The sequence below is a fragment of the Bombus impatiens genome, unplaced genomic scaffold (genome assembly GCF_000188095.3).
Source record: "Bombus impatiens unplaced genomic scaffold, BIMP_2.2 scf_0344, whole genome shotgun sequence".
Classification (NCBI taxonomy): domain Eukaryota; kingdom Metazoa; phylum Arthropoda; class Insecta; order Hymenoptera; family Apidae; genus Bombus; species Bombus impatiens.
Genome location: NT_176763.1, coordinates 582403 through 593610, shown reverse-complemented (window position 1 = coordinate 593610; position 11208 = coordinate 582403). Strand labels below are relative to the sequence as shown.

General features: G+C 34.1%; 1 protein-coding gene across 7 annotated transcripts in view; it reads right to left on the bottom strand.

Moving 5' to 3' along the window:
- Nucleotides 1-11208, bottom strand: part of LOC100744774 (segmentation protein cap'n'collar) — a 116093-nt gene that overhangs the window by 79296 nt on the left and 25589 nt on the right. The window lies entirely within an intron of this gene.

Genomic DNA, 11208 nt, shown 5'->3' with positions numbered 1-11208 from the left:
AAAAAAAAAAAAAAAAAAAAAAAAACAGAAAGAAATGGCATATGTATAGTCTGTGAGAAGATATTAAGAGACATCTAAAAAATGAAAAAAATATATACGTAGAAGATATTCGTAAAATTGCAGTTTAATGAAGAAAATTAATAACTCCGATATATAGGAGAGGAAATTACTAAATTTAATTATTTTTATACTTAGTGAAGTTTTCTTTTGGTTTTACTATGGCTTGAAGCCGTCGTGATGTTGAATTTATTAAATCGATGTGTACTCTAGCGGAAATGATTTTCCATTCTTCTAAAATAGTTCTTTTCCTATCATTTCTTGATGAAATACGTTGACTTCGTAATTTCCCATTTCAGGTGATCCCCTATATTTTTAATAATATTTATATCTGGGGATTGTAGAGGTGTTTCTAAGTGTTTTCAAGTATTATACAAGATCGATGCTCGTGTGTTAGTAGCATTATACTTTGGACGGTTATCATGCATCATAATGAAAGTGTCTTTCAAACTCATTTTCTTTTGATACAGACTATTTTTTAAAATACCTATGGTCATATTTATATTTAATATTAATATTCATTATAATAGTAATAATATTTATTAATATAATATTATATATTTTTGTAAGTTGCTAGATGTTTATTGATATTTTCAAAATAGGAATAGATATCGCAGTCTTTTCTTCTTGAAAATTATTCTGAAGACTTGTAAGAATACGTAAATATTTTGATTCGATTAAAACCTTGTTACCATACGATGTTTTACAATAATTCTGTTAAAGTTCAGTACTGTGCAAACACTTTTTACAGTGACTCTACACTTTTACAGGATAGAGAATTTATAATTTCTGAAAACTGCAGTATGTACCTACCTATGTATCTGAATTTAGATATTGAATTTCATACTGATTTAGTTTATTCTTCAATATCCGTAATAAACCATTTAAAAAGGATTAGATGTCACTTATCGTAAATTGCAAGAAAACTTTTGCAAATTGTAAATTGCAAATCGTAAGAATTCTATTCTGCACTTCCAATTAAATTTTTCGCGTACTCGCACGACTAAAATAAGTATAATTGATGATTACATGTTTACGCGTAGCATAGTAATTAATAAGTACAAGGATTTCGTGGTAGCACAACAAGTTTTGCGTGCTCGCTTTATGTAAGTTAATAACGTTTCGATCACGATCGAGTTGTTCGAAATCGAAATCACGATCCTGAAGATTCATTTTGTTGCGGGCCAAGATGTCCCTCGCAGGGAGTCCCATCGACGAGTGTGTACAAAAGTGCATGATTAATGACGGGCCGAGTATCGATGCATCTCGAAATGGAGGAGATCGAAAGGAGAAGAAAGAACCTGGGAAAAAGGACCAATCACATGACGGGGCACAATTGTCGGGGCAGCTGGCCCGTAGCTTTTAATTGAGCCAATTTCGCCGAGTTCGTATTCAACCTCGTTAACTAATCTACAGATTTTCTTCGCTAATTTAAACCTGACCGTTATTACAACCTGTGCAAGAAGAAGTAATGTCGAGTAACGGCGACCGTAATTAGATTTCGCAATTAATTCGACTCTGTTACAGTTTTTAGTGAAAAATATTCGATAAAAAAACACTTTGGTTAAGATATCCATGTTGCAGACTACGCAGTTACAAAAGTTAAAGATCGATTAATTTTTATCGCTAATTAGAACGTTTGTTTTTTAACGGTTGATCAGCAATTATCGGTAATTTAGTGGTTTTGTCAATTAAGTACAAATAAATGAAATTATATATATATATATATATACACGCATATCTATTTGCCTCAGCTTTAGGATATACGAAATTAACTTGTACTGCTCTTTAATAGATGAATATGCTCTTTTTAATTCAATAGCTGTAACAAGTTTTACTTACTCGTAAGGAGATAGCGGACAACGTTTTCATATTATAAATAGATTACGTATGCGAAAATGTTTAAAACGATATTTCAGTAATTTAAGAAACTTATAGATACACCTATACAGCTATACGTATGATTTAAAAGTGATCGACTTTTTTTATCGAAAAAACATTGATCAAAGATAAATTGAAATTACTCCGAAGAAGCTTTCCTACCGTACATTTCTGCAAATATATAATAAATAATTCGCGTCCAATGAATCGTATTCGCGGATTAAGTGACTAGCAAATTGCAACTACTTATCGTGTCATAGCGGCAACAGGACGTGAGATTTTTGAAGTAGTATTAAGAACACAACGACGTCTTACTACGTCCAAGAGAAATGTCAAAAGCCTCGTTACGATTTCATTAAAAATTGCGAGTGGAAGAGGGAGAAAGATTGCATTGGTATAACAGCCGGTTATACAGATATGTGAATGAAGACACGATTAGATTTGCTAATTTTTGTTGGAACGAGCAAGCGTGACAACTCGTGGCCTGCTTATTAAAGTCGAAGAACGGATTTGTATGTGTTCATTTGATGTACTTGTTTATACTTTCATAGAAACGTAGAATTTCTCTTATTTGGCGAAGATTGCATTAGATTAAGGAATGCTGCTTGTTAATTAGAAGGCAATTAGAAATTCTGCTACATAAATTTAAATACGAACGTCTCGTCTATTCCAAGTTTGAATAAAAATATGCAGTTCTTTAGTGGAACAATCTCTTTAAAACTTTCTCTATTATATATTATATTATTATATATTACATTTATAGGTAGTATAGGTTACATCTCTTCTGTGTTATAGGAAAATCATGTTAATCTTTAAAATAAACCAAACAATATAAACTTTGAATAAATAGTTTTACTTGTCTATATATACATCGATATGAAATACAGATACAGTTAAATAGAAATACATGTCGTCTTTAATAGAAGGCTTAAACATTAATTCGCTTCATAAATTTATATGTAATACGAATCTAATATCTATATCTAATATCAAATAATACGAATTACTAATTCTATTTCACATCTAACTTTCATCGATATTTTACCAGTTTATTCTTGCAGAACTGTATTTTTAGAACGGTCGCTACGTCCTTAATCAGATAAATTTCTTAAAAAAAAGAGGAAATATCTAAAGCTTTACTATCGCAATTACCTTACGATGCAGGAGAAACGATTAAGCGTGTAAAACGATGGGATTATCGATAATATCACATATTTCTCGTTAGTTTGAAAAATTATTTCTTCGATCACAAGAAATACCGAATTGGTTTTAGTTCAGTATTACTTGTACGTACTTGAAAGTTTCTTATCATTATAGTCGCTAAGCGATCGATCGTACATTCATCACGAATTAATTCCAAATATAATTTGAAATTGTTACAGACAATTCTCAACTAGAAAATCAATCCAATAATTCTTATTTACATACACGTGGGTAATCCGATAATTTTTCCAAGCTAACAAGAAACATATGATTAATCATTCCACCGTTTTACACGCTCGATCGTTCTTCCTGCAACAGATCACGATCCCGATAGAATTTATTTATTTAGCTCGTGTATACGCATAATTTCATATGGATCAATCGGAGGAATCATTTGATGGTTAATACACGGGATAAAGACAGAGCCGGTTGGCTCGTAGCCATTAATCTTTGGCCATCGTTATCGGTGATCGCAAATTTTAACACGGCGCATCGGAACCGCAGGATAACGGATATGTTTCTGCATCACGCTCGATAACGAACGCGCCATCGAAAATTACTTCACCGAGCGTGTAATTTGATGCTCCGGAGGAACGAGAAAGAAATGGAGGACGCGATGAAAAAGAGAACCAGAGCGTGGGTGTGCATAAGGTGTCGGCCATGTTGGAGAAACACAGCGGGATATCCGCCGCGCCCACAGCTGGGCACAGCTCTCCTCGAGAAATCGAATCGACTTCGATGCCTAGGCCAGCAGCGCGTTTCACCTGGCACCAGCGCGCTCTTTCCAACGACACCGACGCCTTTAATTTTTATTCGATTAGCCACGCGGCAAGATAAAGCGTCGGGATACCGACTCCGAACGGACAGCAATTTCTTCTTTTACGTTCTCATTGATCCCTTTTTATCGCCGTAACGTGATAAATCAATGGCTATGTAATTGAGATTTTGGATTAAATATACAGAGAAAATATAATTTCAAGAGACAGTAGGTACAGTAAATGGAATTACGTGTTCATCATCGAAAGATCGCTTCGTTGCTTTCGTACGATTCCTGGGATTTGGGAAATAACGAGGAAAGTGAAACGCTTCCTAAGGAAATAATACCAAAGGGACGATTTGCGCGTAAAGAACATGCAAGTTCCGAAGCTGAAGAAATTTCGTATCTCCCGCGCTATACGTTTCGTAATGATAAATAATACACGAAGATATATACCGTGAGCCTAAATGAGAGAAATGAAGCCGTTGAAGTAAGACGAAAATCAAGAACAACAAAATTAAATTGGGTGGTTCGAATGTTTAGTCAAGAATTAGTCCGGTACACGCATGTTTGTCAAAAATAATAATCCTCCAATGTGAAAAGTGAAAATAAATAAGAAAAAAAAAAGAGAAGAAAAGAAAGAAATCGACGATTTTGTTACATAGGTGCAAAAGAGATAGCATGGTCGTGGAATTAGAGAAGAGATAAAGTTTAGTCGTTTCGACATTCCGAACAAACAAGGTTGGCGGAAACGATATAACGAGGAGGTAAAATCGGTTAGGAGTGAAATTTACACGTTATAAGTGTCAGAACATGTGTCGAGACATTTTTACAGAGATAAGGACTTGGTGCTCTTTCCAAGACGTACCGATATCAATTCGAAACTGTTTCCTATTGTTTCTTTGAAAAGTCCTGATTTTCAGCAACTACAAATTAATTTTTGTTTACTGGGCAGGAGATAGTAGAGACTTACTATGGCGCAAATTTCATCGTTTAATTGTGAATATCAATATCCAAATAACTCTTCCTAAATCTTAAATGTTGCATGAATGAGCGTAACTTCTCAACGATTTTATTTACAATTGCGCTCTGGATATCGTTCCTGCTTGTCCGCGTACATACATACTAATTACATAATAATTGCATAACTGAGAAGTTACCTCTTGCATAATAATTCACTGATCAAATAACGATATCACTGAATCGAGACAACTGAGAAATTACAGGCTACAAATTTCTATTTTACAAATACTTATCACAGTTTTACAATTTACAATTACAAGTTAAATAAGGCGATTACCTTGGCTGTAATTTGTGACGATCACTTTTAAGATTTCGCTCATTTCATTATAAATCTTGTTATTATCATACGAAGGAATTTATACATGTATCGATAGTTTATAATACGTACAATGTAACATATTACGATAATATAAGTTCCAACATTTTTTTAATAATATCAAGTAAACAGAGCCTGAGCGTCCTATTACCCGCGTAATATCGTCAACTTTGTCGACCATGAGGCTATGTTGCGAATCGTATGTTTTACATTTTGAAAAGTATGGAATAGAACAACGATCTTCGTATCGAGAACACGTGTCCCATCTTGATTAGTTATCTTGAAAAATAGTTTTGCAGTCGATTGTTTCTTCGTCCCTGAATAACAGGTGCAACGATCTCCACCAGTCTTGAATCGATCTGTCTTCCTAAAGGAAAAGACTTCGCTTCTGCGGGACACGAGCCGATGACTATACGTTTTATAACTTACTGCATCGAATGTCGATCATACAACACCGTGATAATGTAATTACTCTCCATTGTCGCCGATGACAACGAGTACAGCCAATCTTCTCGAATAATCAAACGCTTCTTCGGGGAAACGACGGTTTATCGTCGGTATACTATATAGCAACAGATCAGTTGCGTTCAAGTGGACTTTTCTGCAAAGTTTGATCGATTACACGATCGGTTAATTCGTGTTCTTGATACGATTCTTTGGTATTTGTACTGTACTCGACATTCCCAACGACACCGTAAAACTTAAAGGAATATTTCGTCAGAAAAGTATCGAAATATTTGTAACTGTTTTTAGCACGTTTATATGACACTTCAGGAATTATAAACTCGTATCGATTATTAATGATTTATATATCATGAAATATTAATTTTAACTATCGGTAATATTCTAGAAGTTATGACACATTATTTGAGGAAGGAATAACTATGCACTTTCGTTTGCAAACTGATGTTTTAATCTACTTTTCTGGGATCCAGCGCTTTAGTGGTGCCAGAATAATAAAATTATGTATGTAAAAATGAAGAAACTGCATTACATATAAAGATAAACGTAGTTTGATAGGTAAAGATTCGTCGAACATTCTGGTTGATAAGAGATACGAGTATAGATATTCTTATCATTAATTGATATTTATTTAAAATATTCTCTCGGTATACAGAATTAACAACGATTAATTCTATTATCCTGAAGTCTGGAAAAATATATAATTATAAAACGTATATATACATACGAACAACGATTGACATGGATGTTCTATGAAAATTTTGATCCTCTTCTTGATAAATCCATGACATTGTGACTCGATATGTTCATGTAACCTGAAGTTCTCACTTTGCCCTCGAATTTCTTATATTTAAATTCTTCCTAATTTCTTATCTTTAAGCTTCACTTTTCCTATTCCTTTGTTCTCTAACATCTCTTACTGCGACCAAAATACTTGCTTTAACATTGAAATTATTTCCATAAGGTGTTCGTTTATTAGACGTTAGTTGAGTGTTTATTTAATAAACGTAGAATGGAATCCCATTTATTGGAACGAAATTTTAGACACTGTCTGGTTAAATAAATTCTTGAAGATTAAATCCACTTACGTGTCTGAACGTAAACATCCAATTACACGAATAAAAAATCATAAGACAATGAAGTGAATCAGTGAATTTCTATTTATGAACTTCAATTAGATATAGGATCTGTTTTTGTCTCTCGATGTGCACAAATAAACGGAATTCTACAGTATTCTTATCTTATGCTTATCTTTTTCCAAATTAATCTACACTGTCTTACATTATTTATTTATTCATACTAATGGCCGAAGCATGTCTTAAAAACCCAGACGACAAAGCACTGGAGTCTTATTTTTCGAGAGAAATGTTATTTTCAAATCAGTCATGGACTTGATCGATAGTAATTAGTGATACGAATTTCATTACAGATTGATATTGTAATCATTTCTCTATTTACACAGTACGGTATCAGACATGTCGCTGATAGATCATTAAGGACACACAATGTACACAAAGAAGAAAAAAAAACAGTATCACAGCTTATTTGCTAGCAATATTAAGCTATTAATTATTTTTTTTCACATCTGATAACGAACAAGCTGAACGTAATAAATGACAGTAAATTGTTTATTGAGTTTATATAGCACATTATATTAAACAAAATATTGTTGAAAATATAGTTTATCAATTTATGTGAAAGATGAATCAAGAAGCCTTCGAGAAACAGGTACTATGAGCTCACGGTTATGCTAATTAAATTACACTCGAATTGCATCGTAATTAAATTACGTTGTATTTGAATTACATAATTCAAACTTTTCAATTAATTCAATCGCTAACTACCGCAATCGTGGGTATAATTGGAATACAATGCAACTGAGTGACAGCTCGGAACTCCGAAGAAGCGAGATAAATGTTTATACAATTTATCTTTCATATTTGTATCTTTTTAACGTCTACGCTGCGTATCTTCCACTTCCCGTTCATGCGTGACGCAATTTTACGTTTATGTCCTAAAATTAGATTATTCGATTGTACTTTCTAACCGTACAATTACGAATCATACAGTAATTTAATCGAATAAGAGATACGAATTACGAATTACAATGTAATTGAATTACTAATTACTAATCGAATTACTTTGTACGCTATAATCATAATTCATTAATTCAATTGTAATTTTGCACACTTTCGTACGGTTTATAATTCACGATAATAGTTACCCATATCGATACGATTAAATACTCGATCTATGATGAAACGTGCGATCATCGAAATGTGAGAATGAAAAACTAAAAGGAAAAACGTTCGAAGATAAATGTAATACGAGTCAAAGATTAATTACACCAAATGGTGACTAGCGAGTTAGAAAAGTGGCTTGCCGCTAATAAGTAATCTTTACAAATTTATCGGTAATCTCGTTATGGCATAACGCCAGTTTTGCCTTTCTTTCGACGGCTGTTGTGTATCGAATCCTCAACAGAACAACGTACTTCTTAGTCGGTGAACCTGTCAGGATGTACCTGGCTTTGAACGATAAATAGGCCTAATGGTGGTTCTACCGTTAGGTTGACCAAGCATTATCCTCGATTTTCACGCCACCCTTTCGTATCTAGCCGAGAACGTACCGACAGCTTAGATCCTCCTGTATCAGAAATAAAAACTACCTACCGACGTAGCTTCTTGTTGCGTTCGTTAAAGGAAAGACAACGTTCAGAAGCGTTTGAAAATGGAGATGATCATCCCTGGAAGGTTCTACTATCAACGATTATTTGAATTATTAATATTCATTACAAAGATTATCATCCGAGCTGTTACTATTAAGAATATTAAATTATTATTATCGTTAAGAAAGGTTGCAATAGTGAAAAATGAAATTTCGTTTATTTCTAACGTAAAAGACAGGAAGAATGTATCGCAAGAATTATAAATGATTCGGTGCTTTGAAATTCAATTTTCTCAGTTTTGAAAGCCACAACGTAGAACAATGTTGCAATGCTTCATATACGAATACGATCTAATGCAACGAAAGTTATCATAATGATTTACGATCATAGAGTTACGCTGAATTAACGATGCATGAAGTGGGAAGTGTAACTAAATGAAAAATCCTAGGGAAGGATCTTTCTGCACTGCTTGTAAAGTAATGACTACGCTATAAATAAAAAAAGGTAGGAACCGTAGCGAATGATGTTCCGCAAATTCTACTTGCTATTCATAAATTATTTAATATTCGCGTAGTTACAAGTGCCTTTGAACATTTTGCGGTAAACCAAGATAGGCACTGACCGCTAATGGGTCCCACGGGTCACGCCTATTCATCTTCTTGCTCTTTCCGGAAAAGGGATTGTAAAGGACCATTTTCTTACCGGTTCCGATTCATCTTTTTGATCAGATGGTAGATATCGCTGAAAGAAATTTTTATCCAAGTTTCTACAAATCCATCGAATACTCAACGCGCAACTAAAGAAATTCATCCGGTTCTTGGTAAAGTTATTTTTACTTAGAAAAATTTTGCAAATTAACTGTTACTGATACGATTTCTCGCTTATATTGTACGATGATAAGTTCTTTAAAACATTGATTTTCTCCTTCTTAAAAAAAAGCCCTTGTTTCGGTTGAAATTAAAAAGCGAAATCTAAACATAAAATTAAAGAGTCGCAGCATCGATCGAACCTGATATGATTTGCGTATGTGTTTTAATTTGTTTTCGTTTAATTATCACGTTACATCTATGTGTTATACTTGAAAACAACGCGATGAATGTAGTACCTAGGCATTGCGTGCAAATGGGTCGGAAAAATTGTTCTAATGATAAATCACTCGAAGATACCTAAATCGCGTTCACGGAAATGCTCCATTAATAATAACGAAAAATTACGTGTCGCGAAAATAATTCTGCATTACCATACGTCAAGAATTTTCGCAAACATTTTAAGAAAATTTCTCATTCGCTGATTCACACTCGGTCGCTCAATTTTTAATATGAAAATCCTTGTAAACATTCTTGGCTAACTGATAAAACGTTATCATAATCGTACTTCACACGAACTTTATCGGTCTGTACGAAAAAAATGTAAGTAGGTACTACATAACTGTTCAAGCAAATACAGGAGTTACAATATCGAAATACCATCGAATGCGTAGACGTTCCCGTATCAAAGAATACCCGAGAAATCTAATCAATCACTATACATTAATAGGACGTTTTCTTGAAAAGTGTCCCGTTAGATGATTCAAAAGTTGAATTCCTATAAGGTTGATTAAAGAAATTGAGCAACTTTCTAAAGGCTGGGTTACGTCTTCTACAAAGGGAGAAAGAAAGAAAGGAGGAAAGAAAGAGAAAGAGAGAGATTCAAAAGCATAAAGCATTAATTTCCTGGTTTTAATTAATGCGTCGTGCACGCAGCCGTACAGTAATGGCGGCCGAACCGTCGTACTACGAAGAGGGGATAAAGGAGGGGGAAGAGGGAGGCGCGGCTAAAAGGGGAATTTGATTAATGATCCTGCAGGATCTGGGACGCGAGGAGGGAGAGAGGGAGCGTATCCTGGGGGACGCCTGTCTTGCCACAGAGCACCGATCACTACCAGAACATACCTCCACTCTACGGAACACATTTTTCAGATTTTTTGAATACACTTTTGCATCGAATATTTTTGAAAAATAGTTCCAACAATTTATTCTTTCTCTGATAAACGAACGATAAAAGAGGGAGGGAGAGAGTGAGAGAGAAAAATATATAAAAGATACGTTAAAGCATATAGGACAGGAATATATATGTGTATATATATATATACAGGACTATGAATGACAAACATTTACAATTAGAATGTAGAAATCGAATCAATAGAATGACGTAGTTGCGTAGGAATTAAAATTACGCAAGTTGTATAAAACTTGCGCGCATGTTTACATTAAGTTGAAGAATAAGTCGAAACACGTTAGGGTAAGAAATTACAGAACATAACCTATTTATCTTCTAAAGCAAAGCACCGAACAGTTCTTTTAATTTCCACTAGGCTATTCGCCTTATATAATTCGAAATAAAAAAGAAAACGGTGCTCCAAGAATGCTGAAAGATAGTTTGCTTATACCCTATTTTGGATATATGTTTTCCATGAAAAATTCCTGTTCCATAAACGTTGAGATAACTCGAGTCCCGTAAATTAATGGAATTACGAACATTCACGCACGGCAATTAATATTTCAACACGCTGAAACTCCGTTCCTCCTATCAATCACGATAAACGACCCTTAAACGCCGCTATCTCTAGAAAATTACACTTCTCGACGAATCTACCCGTTTTGTCAATGAATCATTTTGCGATAAAAAAGAAGAAAGGAAAAAAAGAATGAACGAAACAAAAAAAAAAAAAAAAGAAGGAGGAAAAGAAAAAACAAGGCAAGAAAGAAAGATTGATCAAGGAAAGAGAGGATGTCGGTAGGAAGATCAGCCGTCTCGGCTGACCGAAGAAAAATAGTTTGGTTATCGACGCGGGCTGGAGCC